The sequence below is a fragment of the Triticum urartu genome, chromosome 3 (assembly GCF_003073215.2).
Source record: "Triticum urartu cultivar G1812 chromosome 3, Tu2.1, whole genome shotgun sequence".
Classification (NCBI taxonomy): Eukaryota; Viridiplantae; Streptophyta; class Magnoliopsida; order Poales; family Poaceae; genus Triticum; species Triticum urartu.
In genome coordinates this window covers 611,499,662-611,523,833 of record NC_053024.1, presented here as the reverse complement: position 1 = coordinate 611,523,833, position 24,172 = coordinate 611,499,662, and positions in this window count along the sequence as shown.

Here is a 24,172-nt window from a genome sequence, read left to right as displayed (position 1 = left end):
CTTGGGTTTTGACAAGATTTGCATTTCTAAAGTTTTCTTTGTCAAAAAGGTCGATAAATGGCTAGATGTGTCGCAACTTGCATATGGTGTCGGAAGTAGTTCAAACCCGCCATGGATGCCTACCATGGGCATCTCCACCTAGTGGCAAAAGTTGTGATAATTTCAAAGATGTCCACGAAAACACCATGTTCAACGGAAGGTGTTCAGGTTGGCCAGAAGGGTATGTCAGAGAGCACGTTATTTTTCGACACCCTTGAAATGGACCTAATTTTTTTCATTGCCTCATATGACAAATTCAAGACACCATGACAAGTTGTTTTGATTTCCGACAAGTTTTGTATTTTTTTCTAGAGTTTTCTCGGTAAGAAAATGCAGAAAAAAGGCTCGATGTGTCGCAACTTGCATACGGTGTCGAAAATTATTCAAACCTGGCATGGATGCCTATGAGGACATGCCCACCTAGTGGAAAATGTTGGGATCATTTCAAGTCATTCAGACCAGGCATGGATGCCTAACATGGGCATGCCCACTTGCTTCCAAAATTTGGGGCAGGTTTGATATTTCCAAAGAATACCATGTTCAATGGACAGTGTTCGAATAAAGTTCAAAATTAGCAAAATGGATTAACAAAAAGAGAAGAAAAACGAAAATAATTGCAACAAAAAAATGCTTAGGCCCGAGAAAATAAGAAATGTTTTCATAAAATGTTAGTATATTTGAAAAATATTTGTAAATTTAAAAAAATGTTTGTGTTTTAGAATAATGCTCGCCAATTTTTGAAGCTGTTGGCATTTTTTTAATGTTCAGAAATTTAAAAATTGTTCATGTTTTCAGCAAAATGTACACAAATTTTATAAATTATTCTTATTTTCGAAAAAATGTTTGCAGTTTCAGAAAAATGTTGAAAATTCTGAAAAACTGTTCATAAAATTTGAAAAATATTCACAAAATCAAAGTATTTTTCATAAAAGAGGATCGGAAATTTGAAGAAAATGCGTGTTTCCAAAAGAAGTTCAATATTTGAATTGTTTTCGTATCTTTAAAAATATTCATGTTTTCAAAAAATATTCCAAAAGATGAAAAATACATTAGTTTTTTAGCTATAAAATACGCTTCAGATAGAATGTCCGACCCAGTTGTACAATACCAATTTTGATCTGCTACTGTATTTGTAATTAAATAAACACCTACAGTACGTCAATTCTAGGTGATAAATGTCTGCGCTCCTTATGTATCACCTAATTATGATGGTTCTGGTGATTATCAGCTGTTTCACAACCCCTGGAGGTCCTGTGTTCGATGCCTAGCAGGCTTATTATTTTTTTGGATTCTCGATCAGTGCTACCGTACAGACTCACTAATGGGCTGGCCCAAGATTAACTCAAAACATGACAGATCTCCGCGTTGTATTTTCTAGAAAGACCATCCTGTCCTTTATTATGAAGGGGTATGGACAGATCTTGTCCGTTGATATGTTCAGAGGGTTATACCGAAGAAGAAGTGTACAATCATACACTGAACTTGCAGGGAGCGTAAGGCAGAAGCATCCGGATTCGATTGGGCCTGCCTATTCTTCTTCTGTTGCCTTCTGATCGACTTGGGCTCGTATGTACCAGCACAGTAGCAGCGCCATGCAGTGACTGTGCCGTATTAAGGCCAACAGTGTGAAGACAGCTAGCTAAGCTAAGCTACCCGAGTCAGTCTCACCTCTCACGCACGCAATGTGTTTGTCATTGCATGCAGTCTTGTTCACATGCCACGGATGGCAATCTCCCCGAGCCGCTGTAAACCAGCCAGCCCATGGTTTCTTGTTAGTGCCCGCATGCACTGTGTACCCAAGGCAGCTTGATTATCTTCCACCAAGCTGCAGGCCAGTTTGCAGCGTAATTATCTTCTGGACAGGAGTATATTTTATGTACCTTTCTTGTAGATAAACCGACTCGCACTTATCTGCAGACTGCAGTGCCTGCCTGCGTGCTGCATGTGTTCCTCGCCCACTAATCACTGCTGCGGCATGACGCGGATCGCCTTTCTCGCGTTCGGATGGAGGCATCAATTGGGTTTAGATCGCAGTCGTACGTGCAGCCTTGATTGTACTTAACGCGGACTGTGCCTTAACCCATGGACCAATCCACAGGGCCTTAACCCATGGACCAATCCACAGGGAACACGCTCGTCGAGGCCACTGTGCTCTGTGCATGCCGCCGGCCTACCCGTCGAGCGAGGCTCCCATGTCCCTATCCACCATTTCTCGATCTTAATCGAGCTTGCCATTGGTCGAAGTGGATATGCAATCATGCAGCTCCCCTTCGAGCAAGGAGAAAAAGGAAGAGGGGCCGTGGGTACATGATCCAACGCATGCAAAACCACGAGGATCCATGGCGAATCTCATGTGCCAAATATCTGGCTCGCGCCAAACAAACGAACATTGTGAATCAAAGATTCTGTCTGATGGGAAGGCGCTATCCGACGGTTAAGTGTCGGAGGAAACAGGTTGGTGCGCGCGTGCTAACTAACTGACGGGAGTAGGCCTGGTTTAGGACAACTTCACCGCGCGGCCCCATCCTATCCGGATGCATCCATTTGGGGTAAAACGAATAAACGGACAAATCAACCCCCCCCCCCCCCCCCCCCCCCCCCCCCCCCCCCCCGCGCGCGCGCGCGCGCCCCATTTGGCGCCATTTCCCTCCAAACCCTCCCACGTCACGCCGCCCCCTCCCTCCCCCGTCCATGGCCAATGCCCAGCCGAATTCCGGCGGCCTGGCCGTCGACCCGTCCGGAAAGGTCAAGAAGAAGGCGGCCAAGGCGCCAAGGAAGCCGCGGTCGAAGTGCACACCGAAGAAGCTCGCCAAGCTGGACGCGGAATCGGCGAAGAGGATGAACCGGAGGGCGGTTGTCAAGGGCAATGCCGCCGCGGCCAAATACGCCGCCGAGCGTGATGCGATGGAGGCCGCGCGGCGCAAGGACGAGGTCGAGGAGAAGGAGGCCATTGTCAACAAAGCGCACGCCCTCCTCACAGGGGCGGAGCTAGGCTAATGCAAGGGTATGCAATGCATACCCAATGTTTTTTACAAAAAAGTTTCAGTATATAAGCTCATGTGTGCCTTTTTAGATCGTATGGCTGTCTAGCTGTATGTCGAAACAATGAAAAGAACGATTCAGCGCTACTTAGGCCTATATTGGGCTGGTGCTCTGCTACTGGGCCTTATCATTGACGCTTAACACTGGCCGATTGATCGAAGTCCAGGACCGAGCCAGCGCCGAGATCGCTAAAAAATATATATATTTTATGCCAGCGCCTTGAGCCTGCGATTCCGCTGATACAACCGCCGTATCGTGAAACTTGAGCATCGCCATGCAGCATGCCCGTATTGGCCATCGGAAGGAACCGCCGCGTCAATTTTCGACCGCCGCGGATCGCCGCCCCTCGCCGATCAATCTGCTTAGCCTGCCCATGTCCTCCTTCCCAGTACGCACTCGGCACATCTGCCATCTATAGTAGAAAAGTCAGCAATGGGGGCGCGTGCGCAATTCACCATGGTCTGATTGTTTCTTCTAAGTGTTTATTAATTTTTATTTCTTTAAGTTGTTAGTAAAGAATAGAGGACTATGTTCATTCCTGATTGTTTCATTCCCTAATTTGATTAATCTATTATAGCATCCAGTCAATTTTTAGCGTGGTTTGCATTGGCTTGCTATAAAACCTGTGCAGAAGTGCAAGAAAAACAGGTTGGATTTTAATATTGTATCCTTTTAAAATCCAGAATTATGAACATTCAAATTTGTAAGACTGACCGCCATGCCACCATCTCCCCGTCTAACATGTATTTATTTGTTTATTTATTTATTTTGTATAGGTGTGAAAACTGAAGAACAAGTGCGGTGATTTGAAGCGTTGCTGGGACAGAGCTTCAATTCAAAGGCGTTGAAGATAAGTTCAACATCAACATCAACACCGGTATCTATCGACTTTGAACGCCAAAGAATACTTTATAGTTATGTTGTTATTACTATGAACCTTTTTATGTCATACATTGTTGTGCAGCAAAAAATTTCTGACTCCGCATACCCATGTCGAAAATCCTGGCTCCGCCACTGCCTCCTCATGCTTGGCATTTGTCGTCCGGCGGGTTTCTTTGCAGCGGCCGTCAGCTCGACGAGCACAGGCTCGTAAGTCGCCAGGCCTCCACACTGCCAGTCGCCGACATCACGGACCACGCCTATGTCACCAGGCTTTCCCCTGCCAAGGCACGACGGCCAGACCCGTTTCTCGGGGTCGCCGGTCGTTGGCGTGATCGCACCGTCCACCCCACGCCCCTTGGCCGTCATCGACCTCAACGTCACGCTGGGGTCCAGCAGCGGCGGCCGACCATTCGTCGAGATGCAAAGAAAGCAAGCACGGCCACCGTTTACATGCACCATGCCCCCCCTCCGTCCTGCTCGACGGAATGCCAACACAAATGCCAATGGTCGACGACCCCTTCCACAACCAGTTCATGGAGGATGTGATCTACGAGGGTGGGCATGGCCGTTCCTACGATCCCGACGGCACCCAAAGTCAGGATGGCCGCGCCAAGTACGTTGCCGATGAAGAGGCCGATGACCGTGCTGACTACGACCATGGTGACCCGTGGCATGAAGACGATGACATCTATTGCGAAGGTGATGGTGATGAAGAAGAAGGCAATGACATTGATATTGGTGGCAAGCCATTGTTCATCGACGAGCTCACCCAAAGAGCGGAAGCACAAAAGAGGAGGAAGAGCATTCACACGGGCTCTTATTCACAAGAGGAGGATAAGTTGATTTGCCAATGTTGGATGGAGATTAGCCAAGATCCGAGGACCGGCACGGAACAAAAGGGGCTTGTTTTTTGGACGAGGGTCCACACAACATTCCATGAAAGGAAGATGTTTGAGCCCTACCAAATTACGAGCAACCGTGGGATCACCTCGATTCAAAAGAGGTGGTTGTTCATTTAACAAGAGTGCAATAAGTTTTGCACCACACTTGAGAGCGTTGAAGCACGGCCCGTGAGTGGTCTCGGCGTTGGGGACATGGTATGCTCTCCTCATCCTAGTGTTGGGGAACGTAGCAGAAATTCAAAATTTTCTACGCATCACCAAGATCAATCTATGGAGTAATCTAGCAACGAGGGGAAGGAGAGTGCATCTACATACCCTTGTAGATCGCTAAGCGGAAGCGTTCAAGTGAACGGGGTTGATGGAGTCATACTCGTCGTGATCCAAATCACCGATGATCCTAGTGCCGAATGGACGGCACCTCCGCGTTCAACACACGTACAGCCCGGTGACGTCTCCTACGCCTTGATCCAGCAAGGGGAGAAGGAGAGGTTGGGGAAGACTCCGTCCAGCAGCAGCACAATGGCGTGGTGGTGGTGGAGGAGCGTGGTACTCCAGCAAGGCTTCGCCAAGCACCGCAAGAGACGAGGAGGGAGAGAGGTAGGGCTGCGCCAGGAAGAGGTCAAAACTCATGTGTTGGCAGCCCCAAAGACCTCAACTATATATAGGGGAGAGGAAGGGGGCTGCGCCCCCTCTGGGGTTGCCACCCCAAGGGGTGCGGCAGCCCCAAAACCCATCTGGGCGGCGGCCAAGGGGGGGAGAGGGGGAGACTTGCCCCCCAAGTAAGGTGGAGGCGCCCCCTCCCTAAACCCTAGGCGCCTTGGGCCCTTGGGGGGGGCGCACCAGCCCATCTGGGGCTGGTCCCCTCCCACACTTGGCCCATGCTGCTCTCTGGGGCCGGTGGCCCCACTTGGTGGACCCCCGGGACCCTCCCGGTGGTCCCGGTACATTACCGATAGCAACCAAAACTTTTCCGGCGACCAAAACATGACTTCCCATATATAAATCTTTACCTCCGGACCATTCCGGAACTCCTCGTGACGTCCGGGATCTCATCCGGGACTCCGAACAACATTCAGTAACCACGTATATCTATTCCCTATAACCCTAGCGTCATCGAACCTTAAGTGTGTAGACCCTACGGGTTCGGGAAACATGCAGACATGACCGAGACACCTCTCCGGTCAATAACCAACAGCGGGATCTGGATACCCATGTTGGCTCCCACATGCTCCACGATGATCTTATCGGATGAACCATGATGTCAAGGACTTAATCAATCCCGTATACAATTCCCTTTGTCTAGCGGTACGATACTTGCCCGAGATTCGATCGTCGGTATCCCGATACCTTGTTCAATCTCGTTACCGGCAAGTCTCTTTACTCGTTCCGTAACACATCATCCCGTGATCAACTCCTTGATCACATTGTGCACATTATGATGATGTCCTACCGAGTGGGCCCAGAGATACCTCTCTGTTTACACGAAGTGACAAATCCCAGTCTCGATTCATGCCAACCCAACAGACACTTTCGAAGATATATGTAGTGTACCTTTATAGCCACCCAGTTACGTTGTGACGTTTGGCACACCCAAAGCACTCCTACGGTATCCGGGAGTTGCACAATATCATGGTCCAAGGAAATGATACTTGACATTAGAAAAGCTTTAGCATACGAACTACATGATCTTGTGCTAGGCTTAGGATTGGGTCTTGTCCATCACATCATTCTCCTAATGATGTGATCCCGTTATCAACGACATCCAATGTCCATGGTCAGAAAACCGTAACCATCTATTGATCAACGAGCTAGTCAACTAGAGGCTTACTAGAGACATGGTGTTGTCTATGTATCCACACATGTATCTGAGTTTCCTATCAATACAATTTTAGCATGGATAATAAACGATTATCATGAACAAGGAAATATAATAATAACCAATTTATTATTGCCTCTAGGGCATATTTCCAACAGTCTCCCACTTGCACTAGAGTCAATAATCCAGTTCACATCAATATGTGATTAACACTCAAGGTCACATCCCCATGTGACTAACACCCAAAGAGTTCTGGGTTTGATCATGTTATGCTTGTGAGAGAGGTTTCAGTCAACGGGTCTGCAGCATTCAGATCCGTATGTACTTCGCAAATTTCTATGTCATCTTGTAGATGCAACTACTACGCTACATTTGGAGCCATTTGAGCTATTCTAAATTGTTGCTCCATTATACGTATCCGGTATCTCTACTCAGAGCTATCCGGATAGGTGTTAAGCTTGCATCGACGTAACTCTTTACGTCGAACTCTTTATCACCTCCATAACTGAGAAACATATCCTTATTCCTCTAAGGATAATTTAGACCGCTATCTGGTGATCTACTCCTAGATCACCTTTGTACCCTCTTGCCAAATATGTGGCAAGGCACACATCAGGTGTGGTACTCAGCATGGCATACCGTATGGAGCCTATGACAAAAGCATAGGGGACGACCTTCGTCCTTCCTCTTTCTTCTGCCGTGGTCGAGTTTTAAGTCTTAACTTCATACCTTACAACTCAGGCAAGAACTCCTTCTTTGACTGATCCATCTTGAACACCTTCAAGATCATGTCAAGGTATGTGCTCATTTGAAAGTACCATTAAGCGTTTTGATCTATCCTTATAGATCTTGATGCTCAATGTTCAAGTAGCTTAATCCAGGCTTTCCATTGAAAAACACTTTCCAAATAACCCTATATGCTTTCCAGAAATTGTACGTCATTTTTGATCAACAATATGTCAACAACATATATTCATCAGAAATTCTATAGTGCTCCCACTCACTTCTTTGGAAATACAAGTTTCTCATAAACTTTGTATACACCCAAAATCTTTGATCATCTCATCAAAGCATACATTCCAACTCCGAGATGCTTACTCCAGTCCTTAGAAGGATTGCTGGAGCTTTGCATACTTATTAGCATCTTTCAGGATTGACAAAACCTTCCGGTTATATCACATACAACATTTCCTCAAGAAAATCGTCGAGGAAACAATGTTTTGACATCCTATCTGCAAGATTTCATAAATAATGCAGTAATCGCTAATATAATTCCAACGGACTCTTAGCATCGCTACGAGTGAGAAAGTCTCATCGTAGTCAACTCCTTGAACTTGTCGGAAAACATCTTAACGACAAGTCAAGCTTTCTTAATGGTGATACTTACCATCATTGTCTGTCTTCCTTTTAAAATCCATATGTACCTAACAGCCTTACGACCATCAAGTAGTTCTTCCAAAGTCTACACTTTGTTTTCATATATGGATCCTCTCTCGGATTATATGGCCTCGAGCCATTTTGGAATCCAGGCCCACCATCGCTTCTCCATAGCTCGTAGGTTCATTGTTATCTAGCAACATGACTTCCAAGACAGGATTACGTATCACTCTGAAGTAGTACGCATCCTTGTCATCCCACAAGGTTTGGTAGTGACTTGATCTGAAGTTTCATGATCACTATCATAAGCTTCCACTTCAATTGGTGTAGGTGCCACAGGAACAACTCCCTGTGCCCTGCCACACACTAGTTGAAGAGACGGTTCAATAACCTCATCAAGTCTCCACCATCCTCCCATTCAATTCTTTCGAGAGAAACTTTTCCTCGAGAAAGGAACCGATTCTAGAAACAATCCCTTATTGCTTTCGGATCTGAGACAGGAGGTATACCCAACTGTTTTGGGTGTCCTATGAAGATGCATTTATCTGCTTTGGGTTCGAGCTTATCAGCCTGAAACTTTTTCACATAAGCGTCGCAGCCCCAAACTTTTAAGAAATGACAGCTTAGGTTTCTCTAAACCATAGTTCATACGGTGTCATCTCATCGGAATTACGTGGTGCCTTATTTAAAGTGAATGTGGTTGTCTCTAATGCCTAACCCATAAACTATCGTGGTAATTCGATAAGAGACATCATGGTATGCATCATATCCAATAGGGTGCAGTTATGATGTTCGTACACACCATCACACTATGGTGTTCTAGGCTGTATTAGTTGTGAAACAATTTCCACAATGTCTTAATTCTGTGCCAAACTCGTAATTCAGATATTCATCTCTATGATCATATCATAGATATTTTATCCTCTTGTCACGACGATCTCTCACCTTCACCCTGAAATTACTTGAACCTTTCAATAATTCAGACTCGTGATTCATCAAGTAAATATACTCAACATCTACTCAAATCATCTGTGAAGTAAGAACATAACGATATCCACTACACGCCTCAGCACTCATTGAACTGCACACATCAAAATGTATTACTTCCAACAAGTTGCTTTCTAGTTCCATTTTACTGAAAACGAGGCTTTCAGTCATCTTGCCCACGTGGTATGATTTGCATGTATCAAGTGATTCGAAATCAAGTGAGTCCAAACGGTCCATTTGCATGGAGTTTCTTCATGCATATACACCAATAGACATGGTTCGCATGTCTCAAACTTTTCAAAAACGAGTGAGCCCAAAGATCCATCACCATGGAGCTTCTTCATGCGTTTTATACCGATATGACTTACGTGGCAGTGCCACAAGTAGGTGGTACTATCATTACTATCTTATATCTTTTGGCATGAACATGTGTATCACTACGATCGAGATTCAATAAACCATTCATTTTAGGTGCAAGACCATTGAAGGTATTATTCAAATAAACAGAGTAACCATTATTCTCCTTAAATGAATAACCGTATTGCGATAGACATAATCCAATCATGTCTATGCTCAACGCAAACACCAATCTCGATGGTAGAGGGACCGTGCGATGCTTGATCACATCAAGCTTGGAAAAAACTTCCAACACATATCGCCAGCTCACCTTTAGCTAGTCTCCGTTTACTCCGCAGCCTTTTATTTCGAGTTTACTAACACTTAGCAACCGAACCAGTATCTAATACCATGGTGCTACTAGGAGTACTAGTAAAGTACACATTAACACAATGTATATCCAATATACTTCTATCGACCTTGCCAGCCTTCTCATCTACCAAGTATCTAGGGTAATTCTGCTCCAGTGGCTGTTCCCCTTATTACAGAAGCACTTAGTCTCGGGTTTGGGTTCAACCTTGGGTTTCTTCACTAGAGCAGCAGCTGATTTGCCGTTTCATGAAGTATCCCTTCTTGCCCTTGCCCTTCTTGAAACTAGTGGTTTCACCAACCATCAACAATTGATGCTCCTTCTTGATTTCTACTTTTGTGGTGTCAAACATCGCGAATATCTCAAGGATCATCATATATGTCCCTGATATATTATAGTTCATCACGAAGCTCTAGCAGCTTGGTGGTAATGAGTTCGGAGAAACATCACTATCTCATATGGAAGATCAACTCCCACTTGATTCAAATGATTGTTGTACTCAGACAATCTGAGCACAAGCTCAACAATTGAGCTTTTCTCCCTTAGTTTGCATGCTAAGAAAATCGTCGGAGGTCTTATACCTCTTGACGTGGGCACGAGCCTGAAATCCCAATTTCAGCCCTCGAAACATCTCATATGTTTCGCGACGTTTCAAAATGTCTTTGGTGCCTCAACTCTAAACCATTTAACTGAACTATCACGTAGTTATCAAAATGTGTATGTCAGATGTTCGCAACATCCACAGACGACGTTCGAGGTTCAGCACACTGAGCGGTGCATTAAGGACACAAGCCTTCTATGAAGCAATGAGGACAATCCTCAGTTTACGGACCTAGTCCGCATAATTGCTACTATCAACTTTCAGCTAAATTTTCTCGAGGAACATATCTAAACAGTAGAACTGAAGCGCGAGCCTCGACATAATTTGCGAAGACCTTTTGACTATGTTCAGGATAATTAAGTTCATCTTATGAACTCCCACTCAGATAGACATCCCTCTAGTCATCTAAGTGATTACATGATCCGAGTCAACTAGGCCGTGTCCGATCATCACGTGAGACGGACTAGTCAACATCGGTGAACATCTTCATGTTGATCGTATCTTCTATACGACTCATGTTTGACCTTTCGGTCTTCTGTGTTCCGAGGCCATGTCTGTACATGCTAGGCTCGTCAAGTCAACCTAAGTGTTTGCATGTGTAAATCTGTCTTACACCCGTTGTATGTGAATGCTGGAATCTATCACACCCGATCATCACGTGGTGCTTCGAAATAACGAACTGTCGCAACGGTGCACAGTTAGGGGGGACACTTTCTTGAAATTATTATGAGGGATCATCTTATTTACTACCGTCTTTCTAAGTAAACAAGATGCAAAAACATGATAAACATCACATGCAATCAAATAATAGTGACATGATATGGCCAATATCATATAGCTCCTTTGATCTCCATCTTGGGGCTCCATGATCATCTTGTCACCGGCATGACACCATGATCTCCATCATCATGATCTCCATCATCGTGTCTCCATGAAGTTGCTCGCCAACTATTACTTCTACTACTATGGCTAACACGTTTAGCAATAAAGTAAAGTAATTTACATGGCGTTTCTCAATGACACGCAGGTCATACAAAAAATAAAGACAACTCCTATGGCTCCTGCCGGTTGTCATACTCATCGACATGCAAGTCGTGATTCCTATTACAAGAACATGATCTCATACATCACATATATATCATTCATCACATCCTATGGCCATATCACATCACAAAACACTTGCTACAAAAACAAGTTAGACGTCCTCTAATTGTTGTTGCAAGTTTTTACGTGGCTGCTATAGGTTTCTAGCAAGAACGTTTCTTACCTACGCCAAAACCACAATGTGAATTGCCAATTTCTATTTACCCTTCATAAGGACCCTGTTCATCGAATCTGATCCGACTAAAGTGGGAGAGACAGACACTCGCCAGCCACCTTATGCAACTAGTGCATGTCAGTCGGTGGAACCGGTCTCACGTAAGCGTACGTGTAAGGTTGGTCCGGGCCGCTTCATCCCACGATGCCGCCGAATCAAGATAAGACTAGTAATGGCAAGATAATTGACAATATCGACGCCCACAACTACTTTGTGTTCTACTCGTGCATAGTAACTACGCATAGACCTAGCTCATGATGCCACTATTGGGGAACGTAGCAGAAATTCAAAATTTTCTACGCATCACCAAGATCAATCTATGGAGTAATCTAGCAACGAGGGGAAGGAGAGTGCATCTACATACCCTTGTAGATCGCTAAGCGGAAGCGTTCAAGTGAACGGGGTTGATGGAGTCGTACTCGTCGTGATCCAAATCACCGATGATCCTAGTGCCGAACGGACGGCACCTCCGCGTTCAACACACATACAACCCGGTGACGTCTCCTATGCCTTGATCCAGCAAGGGGAGAAGGAGAGGTTGGGGAAGACTCCATCCAGCAGCAGCACGACGGCGTGGTGGTGGTGGAGGAGCGTGGTACTCCAGCAGGGCTTCACCAAGCACCGCAAGAGATGAGGAGGGAGAGAGGTAGGGCTGCGCCAGGGAGAGGTCAAAACTCATGTGTTGGCAGCCTCAAAGACCTCAACTATATATAGGGGAGAGGGAGGGGGCTGCGCCCCCTCTAGGGTTCCCACCCCAAGGGGTGCGGCAGCCCCAAAACCCATCTGGGCGGCGGCCAAGGGGGGGGGGCAGAGGGGGAGACTTGCCCCCCAAGTAAGGTGGAGGCGCCCCTCCCTAAACCCTAGGCGCCTTGGGCCCTTGTGGGGGGCGCACCAGCCCATCTGGGGCTGGTCCCCTCCCACACTTGGCCCATGCTGCCCTCTGGGGCCGGTGGCCCCACTTGGTGGACCCCCGGGACCCTCCCGGTGGTCCCGGTACATTACCGATAGCAACCAAAACTTTTCTGGCGACCAAAACATGACTTCCCATATATAAATCTTTACCTCCGGACCATTCCGGAACTCCTCGTGACGTCCGGGATCTCATCCGGGACTCCGAACAACATTCAGTAACCACGTATATCTATTCCCTATAACCCTAGCGTCATCGAACCTTAAGTGTGTAGACCCTACGGGTTCGGGAAACATGCAGACATGACCGAGACACCTCTCCGGTCAATAACCAACAGCGGGATCTGGATACCCATGTTGGCTCCCACATGCTCCACGATGATCTTATCGGATGAACCACGATGTCAAGGACTTAATCAATCCCGTATACAATTCCCTTTGTCTAGCGGTACGATACTTGCCCGAGATTCGATCGTTGGTATCCCGATACCTTGTTCAATCTCGTTACCGGCAAGTCTCTTTACTCGTTCCGTAACACATCATCCCGTGATCAACTCCTTGATCACATTGTGCACATTATGATGATGTCCTACCGAGTGGGCCCAGAGATACCTCTCCGTTTACACGGAGTGACAAATCCCAGTCTCGATTCGTGCCAACCCAACAGACACTTTCGGAGATACCTGTAGTGTACCTTTATAGCCACTCAGTTATGTTGTGACGTTTGGCACACCCAAAGCACTCCTACGGTATCCGGGAGTTGCACAATCTCATGGTCTAAGGAAATGATACTTGACATTAGAAAAGCTTTAGCATACGAACTACATGATCTTGTGCTAGGCTTAGGACTGGGTCTTGTCCATCACATCATTCTCCTAATGATGTGATCCCGTTATCAACGACATCCAATGTCCATGGTCAGGAAACCGTAACCATCTATTGATCAACGAGCTAGTCAACTAGAGGCTTACTAGGGACATGGTGTTGTCTATGTATCCACACATGTATCTGAGTTTCCTATCAATACAATTCTAGCATGGATAATAAATGATTATCATGAACAAGGAAATATAATAATAACCAATTTATTATTGCCTCTAGGGCATATTTCCAACACCTAGTTCTTTCGTTGTTACGGCCATGAGACTTCGGCCTTGTATATGTTTGCATGTTCAATTGTTGTTGATCATGTGGTGTAGGCTTCAATCTTTGGAAGCATTCAAGGCCCGGTACAATGACAAGCCATTCACTCTTACGAATTGTTGGACGATCATCAACAATTGCCCTAAGTTCAAGGATCAATACCGTGAACTTCAAAGGAAGAGAGGCAAGAAGACGGCCAAGTTGACCGGAGGTGGAGATGGCGAGGCGTTGAAGAGGTCGAGGGACAAGACCAACTCCAAGGTGGACGACATATGTGATGCCTCATCCATGGCCTTGTATAAGACTTTGCATGGCATGATGTCTCAAAAGGATGTGAGGGACGAGAAGAAACAACAAAGCAAGGACGAGCAAATGAAGCAATACCTAGAGCTTCAAAGGAAAAAGCTTGAGATGGAGGAGGCGGCCAAGAAGAGGAAGATCGACATGGAGGAGGCGTCCTCGGCAAAGGCCGCTCGACATCGAGGCCGCCAATGTCAAGGCTAGGCAGAGGCAGCTCGACATCGAGGCCACCAATGCCGCAACCAAAGCAAAAGAGGTGGCCGTTGCGATCATGAGCGTGAACTTGATCAAGATGAGCGAGAAGACGAGCTGGTTCGAGGCCAGGCAGAAGGAGATGTTCGACGCCGACGGCCTGAATTAGGTCACCCGATCGGCCGTGGCCGTTTTTTTAAGCTGGCATGGGTGCTGCCCGCTGAGCCGCTGGTTGTGTGCCGACGAGAAACACATTCATTTTAGAGGCTGGCTGTGTTGCCGGCGAACAAAACTATTGATTTTGGAGGTTGGCTGTGTTGCCAGCCGCTGGCTGTGTTGCCGGCGAGGACGTGTAGGCCGTCGGCTCTATTGTCAGCGTAAACTAGGGCTTGGTATTTCGAATGTTGTTGTTTTTAAAATGAAGACGGACAAGATGGGGCAAAAGGATGCGGCCACACACTGACGCACGGCCACCGTATTTCAGAACAGGCCCGCATACGACCCCATCGCCCTATCCAAACGGATAAAATCCGGGCAAAGCAAACGTCCGTTTAGGATCACGCGGTGAAATTGGCCTTACGCGCTTGCCTGGTCAGGCCAAGCCCATTGTTTCCGGTGTGATGATAATACAGAAACGTAGTAGTATCCCGTCCTTTGCCACACTGCTCTGTGGTCAAATCCCGTATGCGCGTAGTACGTCGCTGCAGTGTCTGACTGTCTTGTATCGTTTGTGTCTACATGCTCCCGGACGCCCACTGCACGTTCAGCTCATGTGCAGGAACAGACGCTCTCGGCCAAGCAAGCGGCGCCATACTTGTCTCGCCTCTCGCTGTCGCTGCCGTTTCTTTATCAGGCTCCAATGCCAGATGTCGCACGGGGCACCTAATAAGCGGCTAAACACACCTTTCGGCACTAATGAGAATGGAGGAGGGAGGGACATGGGAACGGCCGCACTGGAGATCGGTCTCGCCGCTCTAGGAGTCACTCAAGGACGTATGCCCTACCATGTGTATGTAGTGGCAGATGAAGTGCAGTACACCCTACTGGTCTACTGTCATTTCATACAGTGTTTAGTGGTAATTGCTTCACCTTCCGCTGGATAAATCACACTCTCTCTGTACTTCAGATGGAGGCGGGCGGGGAGAGCGAGCGAGGCATCTTTGTGCAGTGACATCCGTCCCCCGAAAATAGGCCGGTTGATCGGTAGTATCACGGCTGCACCCCGAGGCGTCGAGCGGTCGAGGTCGAGCGCGATTGGGCGACGAGAATCCCGGCCCCTGCCCGCACTGGTCGCCGTCACGCTTGAGACTTGAGTTGAGGTGACGGAGTAGGTTCCCGTCCGCTGTCTAAAACGTGCCCATCGCAGCAATTGTTTCTTTCGTTTTCGACAGAGCCACCTTCGTGCCGCAGAACCCCTTTGTCTTATTGCGTGTCATGCTTCATGATTAAACTATGACGTGGTTGGTTTGGTTCTTGTTTATCCTAATAATGGACTGCTAATGGCGCTGCATCACCATTACAACACAAGGAAATAGTACTTGTTTCGAGGTAGTTAAAGTATGCCATCGGATTTGCCACCTTTGTCGCGGCGTTGCGAAGTTCCGCTCCTTTTTTCACCTGCCACGAATAAAACCGCGGGAAACGACTACCGTTTGCGACTTTGATGGAGCGTCGGACAGAAGACACAGTAAAAAAAACGGAAAGGTGTGCAAGGTGACAAGGTTTCCCTTCCCTAAATGACATATTGACATGTGATCTAGCTAGAGCGGTGAGAGGTCACCAATCACATCTCGAGGAAATTAGTAGCAATAACTTTTTTTGTGGGTAAAATTAGTAGCAATAATAATGGAGAATAGACAATGATCCGATGTCCCTGAAGATTTTCATCAGACTTTTTTTTGCGGATTTTCGTCAGACATTGTACTCTGCCACTCCCAAGTCCTAACCTAAGTTTTTTTTCTGATGTGAAAGGCAGGTGCGCTGCCCGTTTCATATAGATGGGAAGAAAGGAGAAAAATGTACAAGAGTTAGTTATATTCGTAGCAAAAAGAAAAACAAGTTACATACGCCCTCCATTCCACAATGTAGTATGTCCGTGCTTCTCGAGATCTAAGTTTGATCATAAAATTAACCAACGAGACCGACTGCGATGGAAGCAAAAATTATACCACTGAGTCTCGGAAAGCGTGGACGCACCAACGAGAATAGAGGAAGTACTGCATAGCACAAGGGCGACATCAAGCCCCAGGGAATGAGAGTACCAGCAATCCTCAAGACAGGAGAAAATACGCATCGCATGACGAGGTACTGTAAACTTTGCCTCACCAGGTACGAAACAAACGAGCACCTAGTGCGGGAGTGCCTTTCACCCGTGGTGTTCGAGGCATCGTCTCCCCTTGGCTTTCCATCCCTCATGGGGCGGCGCATATTTTCTCCTAACCTAAGCTTAGCTCCACTGTGAAACAGCCACTAGCACTATGCTTAGCGGTGCTAATTGAAGCAAATCAAACATGTACTAGGACTAGGAGTCTAGCTAGACATGAAGGAAAAGCAGGCAAGCTTTTTTTTCCAAGACCTTCAAAAAGGAAGGAAATCATGGAATGATCCATTTAACCTTTTGTAAGACCTTCAAAAGAAGAGAATCATAATGGATGGCACATTTAACCGGCACTACTAATATAATTGACCCGCATGCATGGGTCCTGCCGATCTTTCATAGGCGCGCCCGGATCTTTCACCTTTCACGATTCACGGAACAAACAGCAAGCGCACAGTATTTGAATTAATGGTGTAGGCCTAACCCCGGAGATGGAGAAGAGACCCGCCGGCCGGAATCATTTGGCCGGCCGGAACATTTCCGGTGCAAGAAAACACACAGAGACAGCGACGCTCATTTGGCGCGCTTCCGGAGGAGATAATAATACGTACGGGGGGAAGAGGATAAGCGCTGGCTAGCAAGAGGAAAGCGGGCGCGACGGGGACGGGGCCGGAGATCGATCGACGAGGCTACTGCTAGATTCTAGATGCGTGGAGACCAAATCATGGCTTCTGTAGGACCTGCGTGTTTTTTCCGGCCACCGTGTTGACAAAAAAACCTCATCCTACGTGGGATCGGCGGCTGGCTGGAGACATACGGCGGCGAGCGGGCCACTGGGAGCACGTGCTTTTGGCTCGCCGGATCACGCGCGCGGTGACCGCTTCATGCATGGCATCTTCTGGAACCGCCGTGCCGGCGATAGGCTCCCCTGGCCGCGCGCGTCGGGGCATCTCGCGCGCGCGAGCGGCGAGCCGGCGACCATGTCAGCACGGCCAGGGCTAGCGCTCCCGGTGAGTCAAGACATGCACGTAGCGTGAGCGATCGGCGTTGCCCGCGAGCGCGCTAGGGAAAGCTTGGCCCGTTGCTGCTTGACGCGTACTACGTACTAGATCCGGGATGTCACTCACGCGGGAATTGGCATCGCATGCAGCCGGGTCGCCCGGAAAGGAGGGGCGGCCGGGGCCTCGCGCCGGCTGCCGTGTCGGGACGGGCCTGCGGACGTAGCTAGGGCTACCGGCCACGTGATCCGGATAGGATCGTCGGTCGACTCGTTCCTTTCCGGCCGTGTCTTTTTGCTCGAAACGCGCAAGCCATATATCATCTACTATCAAGATAGGATCGCGCCCGCCCTCGGAAGTTGGACTCGGGGCTTCATGGGCACTGCACGGCACCATGACCGACCACCTGTATCGCTGTACGTGCAGGTGTTGGCCAACCGATAGTTACAGCGCGATCTTGTCTTCGTGCTGCTCGTACTGGCTGGGGCAGTGTGTTGGCAGATTCTACAACTGCGTGATAACCCAGCTGGGACGGCATGCATGGGGTGGACGAAATTATCCAAGACACTCTTGCTTCTTTCTTTCGCGGTCATGTGTGTTTGGCCTCGATCGACTCACATGTCCCGATCAACCAGTGCTCATTCATGGTTGTGCTTAGCCCTAGGGAGGTGCCGGGATGGATGCACATGCGATATCACATGTGAGCCGTGGGTGATTGGTCAGAGATCCTATCTGTCAGCTCATGATCATAACGTCTGTGAGTTCACGCACCGTAGGAGGTTTCCGGTCTATCAGAAGTTATTACAGGTAAACAACAGGCGGAAGAGAAAACAAGTCGTTTCATGCATGTGCAAAGTTTTTCTTTTTAGAAAAGGATGCATGTGCAAAGTTGGAGGATATACGCGTAGAAACCACTAAAAACAGCTAATACGCTGACACCTAGCAGACTAACAGTAGTCCTTTGTACCACATACTAGAAGCTATTGCCCTTTTTGTCTCTTGATTGACTGAGTCCACGTGACACGGTAGAAATATTAATCACGCTAGCTTTGCCTTTAGCCAAGCACCAAAGAAATGGTCTACGGTACCTGGTTAGCTGCTCGTGGCTAGCAGCTAAACGTTGCTAACCATCACCGCAAAGAACTGCATTTCAGAGATGACGAATAGGAATCTTTGTCGCACATGATTACCTAATCATACATGTGGGCTACTCCCTCCGTACCAAAATAAATGACTCAACTTTACATTAACTTTAGTATATACATCCTTCTAGACAACACTAATACAATATAATCATAAATCATTGCGTGGCGGCAAGAACAACAAGTGTATAAATAAAATACACACCGTGGGACCTCGCATAAGTTTCCTTCAGCATGCGTACACCTCCAGGGAATCATTAGTTAGTATGACAAGCACTATTATTAGCATGCCATCAGCATACAATTATTTTTCAAATTCAGCCGTACTTCTGCTGATGAATATATTGCTAAGTTCTCCGCCGCAACATCACACGGGCGCATCCTGCAGAATGACGCCAAAGTAATACGTGTTGGCAAAAGCTTCCTCCATCTGACATGTGCTTTGGCTCTCCAACCCCCGTTTCAACGAGAGAAATGAATAGATTTCGAAAACCAACATGCTTCCGAACTTTGTGATAAACCAAAAAATGATTTCGAACTGACCACTGCATGTCTCATCCTTTTAGCTAGATTCACTACTAGGAGTACTCAATGGTCAGTTCTCATACCGATTGCACATAATATTAGGTCTTTTAGGGTTTACTACTAGATTCACTACTAGGATTATTAGGTCTTTTAGGGTTTAGGGTTTCTAGTAGGGTTTTCATGTTTTAGCTTATTTAAGTTTTTTTCTGCGTTTTTGCAACCAAACGTCATGATAGTATTTATGCTCTAATGCAGCCTGTAATTTTGTGGGCCATCAAGCAAACTGCAGAACATGGTTAGAGCTAACATTAGTCCTGTCCGGCTCAGCCGACTCACACATACTAGGGTGACAAAAATGACCCAAGCAACCAAACATGCCATACAAACTCAGCATATATATAGATTAAAAATTATCTAGTGTTAGATACAACCACAAATTTATCCAGTTTCGAAAGGGTGAGAGGTAGACAGCAAAAATAGGATAATTTTTCGTTTGCATAGACAAAGATTGGTGTCCCCATCCAAATATTGCCACGAAGACACATGACCGGAGCAATGACGAAGACGTTGGCGCCGTTTCTTTGATTGAACTTGTTATTACTTGTATACGTGCTCACATGGCTTGCTATACGTGTCTGGTACATTATTACGCACGCCCCGGGAATCTCATCGCCCTGGATAGCATAGAATACTGCAGCGATCCATGCAACTGTATATATTTGCATGCGACATAGCCGCTCGGATTTAAGTGCGTGAAGCATCGAGTCAAGATATCATTTCTCCGCTAGATTCGGTGGGTCTGCTCATGTTTTCATAACTTATCAGGTAATGATTCATGCCACCTGTTCCCCTGTACCTGTTCACGGTTTGCTTAATTTGTTGTACATGTCGACTTCATGTTGCCAAACAGTAGGTTTCTGTTGGCCGGGCCGTTGCTCTAGTTTGGTACTATGCCATCCTTTTTTCGTACGCACGCATGCTGAATAATACAAGCATGATGGATCGGATCCCTTCTCAAATTGAGCACGTACCACATGCAGGAGATTTATTAGTTGTAACTGGCAGTTGAAAGATGAGCCACATGCACGTAGTACCACATCCACATGGTTTCTCTTGACCCCCTGGTTGGGCTGATGACTGACGTACGTACCCTATATATTGTTTTTCAGAGGCGGAGAGAGTTGAGCAATGATGCGGCGGTACCACTACTTTTGTTCAAAAATAAGCAACAATCATGCGGCACTACTCCCTGCTTTTGTTTACCTAGAACTGACAGTGCAATCGGACCCAGGACGACATGATGAAGCTGCCACGTCGGTTCTTACGAGGCATGCAGCTCGATTAATCGAGGACATACCTATCAGTGAGCACGTCCTCTCCGACGGTAAAAGCAAACCAACTTGGACCGATTTTTTTTTGAGTTGTAAACTTGCACCGCATTTCATCATATAAAAACTTGGCGCGCGCTGGGAAGATACCCATCGAGCAGCAGTGGCGATTCAGCCCCAATTAATCGACACTGCAGCAGCCTGACCCCTGAAACGCACCGTGTTAGAGCATCTACAGCCGGACCTTTCAAACTCGTTTCATACGTTCGGACGGGCTGCCTGATCACGTTTTTTTGACTCAGATGGATACCTCAAACAGGCCTCAAATGTCCAGGCTGGCCGACACCCCTCATATCCAACTCAAATATGGGGCGGATACGGAGGCGTCCGGGCTCGTCCGGGCACGCCTGCCACGTCGGACCCGGTCCATGTTGGCCCACCCGACCCCGCATATATTCGTCCCCATCCGCTCGCCGGAGCAAACCCTAGCCACTTCACTTCACTCCACTCCCCTCCCCTCCGCCAACCGAGCTCGTCTCCGACGAGTTCCGGTTGTCTCCGGCATGGCAGGCAACGGATCAGACACGGACCACTCCGGATCCGTCGACTGCGGTGTCATCCCGTGCAGGTTGGAGGAGGCAATGACTGTCCGCATTGCACTCTGTCGCTCCCGGGAGGACAGCGCCCGGCCGACGGACGTATCTGTCCGCCGCGACTCCATAGCGTCGACTCACTTGGCGCTCGGGTCGTCTGGGGTTGGATCCTCGCAGTCCCGGCCGGAACTCCTTCCCGATCACCAGTCCGGCAGAGTATGAGTCCCTTCGGGACCGGGCGGCCCGCCGTGGGAAGGAGAGGATAAGGGCTGCCGAGGCCCGTATCGAGGCGAACATGGCGGCGGCTGAGGCGGCTGATGCGGTGGCGCGGGCGGCCGCAGAGGACCAAGCCATCCGCGCCGGCATTGTGAAGAAAACGGCAGGGGAGGAACACGTGCGCCCTCGCCCGAGAGCAGAATCGGGCGGTCCGTGCCATGACCAGACTGCCGCCGAAGGAGGAGAAGGAAGACAGCTACGGTGAGGACATCTCCGGCGACGAGCAGATCCGGCTCGATCCGTATTGCGTCTTCGACCGGTACTTCCATGAGAAGGACGGCAAGGGCGCCAGGAAGGGCAAGGGCAGCCGTGGATGAACTCTACCATAGCCAAACTTGTCAAATTTTGGTAGTCCGATGATATGTAGTTTAGTGGTGATGGAGTAACCGGACGATGTGTGTGCATCGACGTAGTTGCATGAGTTTGTATGAATTTGAGTTATGGTAATTGAGATGTCCGGATGTGAACACCATTATTTAAGGAACGATCGGGCAGTGCCCGCGGACACGTCCGAACGCGTCTGCGGGCGTTTGAGGGGGCGGATTTGCCAAGTCCGACTGTAAATGCTCTTAGGGCATCTCTAGCCGCGCCCCCAACAGCCCCTCCAGACGCCTTTTTGTTGGGGAACGTAGCAGAAATTCAAAATTTTCTACGCATCACCAAGATCAATTTATGGAGTAATCTAGCAACGAGGGGAAGGAGAGTGCATCTACATACCCTTGTAGATCGCTAAGCGGAAGCGTTCAAGTGAACGGGGTTGATGGAGTCGTACTCGTCGTGATCCAAATCACCGATGATCCTAGTGCCGAACGGACGGCACCTCCGCTTTCAACACACGTACAGCCCGGTGACGTCTCCTACGCCTTGATCCAGCAAGGGGAGAAGGAGAGGTTGGGGAAGACTCCATCCAGCAGCAGCACAACGGCATGTTGGTGGTGGAGGAGCGCGGTACTCCAGCAGGGCTTCGCCAAGCACTACGAGAGACGAGGAGGGAGAGGGGTAGGGCTGCGCCAACAAGGAGATTGAATCGCGTGTTGGGCTGCCCCTTTGCCTCCACTATATATAAGGGGAGAGGGAGGGCTGCGCCCCCACCTAGGGTTCCCACCCTAGGGGTGGCGGCAGCCCCAATCCCATCTAGGGTGGCTGCCAAGTGGAGGGGGAGAGGGAGGCGCACCAGGCATGGGCCTTAGGGCCCATCTGCCCTTAGGGTTTGCCCCCTTTTCCCCTTAGGCGCATGGGCCTTGGTGGGGAGGCGCCCCAGCCCACTTAGGGGCTGGTCCCTTCCCACTATTGGCCCATGTAGGCCTCCGGGGATGGTGGCCCCACCTGGTGGACCCCCGGACCCCTCCGGTGGTCCCGGTACACTACCGGTGCTGCCCAGAACACTTCCGGTGGCCAAAACCATACTTCCTATATATTAATCTTTACCTCCGGACCATTCCGGAACTCCTCGTGACGTCCGGGATCTCATCCGGGACTCCAAACAACATTCGGTAACTGCGTACCTACTTTCCCTATAACCCTAGCGTCATCGAACCTTAAGTGTGTAGACCCTACGGGTTCGTGAGTCATGCAGACATGGTCGAGACAACTCTCCGGTCAATAACCAACAGCAGGATCTGGATACCCATGTTGGCTCCCACATGCTCCACGATGATCTTATCGGATGAACCACGATGTCAAGGACTTAATCAATCCCATATACAATTCCCTTTGTCTAGCGGTACGATACTTGCCCGAGATTCGATCGTCGGTATCCCGATACCTTGTTCAATCTCGTTACCGGCAAGTCTCTTTATTCGTTCCGTAACACATCATCCCGTGATCAACTTCTTGATCACATTGTGCACATTATGATGATGTCCTACCGAGTGGGCCCAGAGATACCTCTCCGTTTACACGGAGTGACAAATCCCAGTCTCGATTCGTGCCAACCCAACAGACACTTTCGGAGATACATGTAGTGTACCTTTATAGCCACCCAGTTACGTTGTGACGTTTGGCACACCCAAAGCACTCCTACGGTATCCGGGAGTTGCACAATCTCATGGTCTAAGGAAATGATACTTGTCATAGGCTCTATACAGTATGCCATGCTAAACGATTATCATGAACAATGAACTATAATAATAATAACTAATTTATTATTGCCTCTAGGGCATATTTCCAACAGTCTCCCACTTGCACTAGAGTCAATAATCTAGTTCACATCGCCATGTGATTAACACTCACAGGTCACATCGCCATGTGACCAACATCCAAGAGTCTACTAGACTCAATGATCTAGTTCACATCACTATGTGATAAACACTCAAAGAGTTCTGGGTTTGATCATGTTATGCTTGTGAGAGAGGTTGTAGTCAACAGGTCTTGCCATATTCAGATCCCTATGTATTTCGCAAAACTTTATATCGTAGATGCTGCTACCACGTTCCACTTGGAGCTATTCCAAATTGTTGCTCCATTATACATATTCGGTATCTCTACTCAGAGCTATCCGGATAGGTGTTAAGCTTGCATCGACGTAACTCTTTACGTTGAACTCTTTATCACCTCCATAACCGAGAAACATTTCCTTATTCCTCTAAGGATAATTTTGACCGCTATCTGGTGATCTACTCCTAGATCACCTTTGTACCCTCTTGCCAGACATGTGGCAAGGCACACATCAGATGTGGTACTCAGCATGGCATACTGTATAGAGCCTATGACAAGATCATAGGGGACGACCTTCGTCCTTCCTCTTTCTTCTGCCGTGGTCAATCTTTGAGTCTTACTC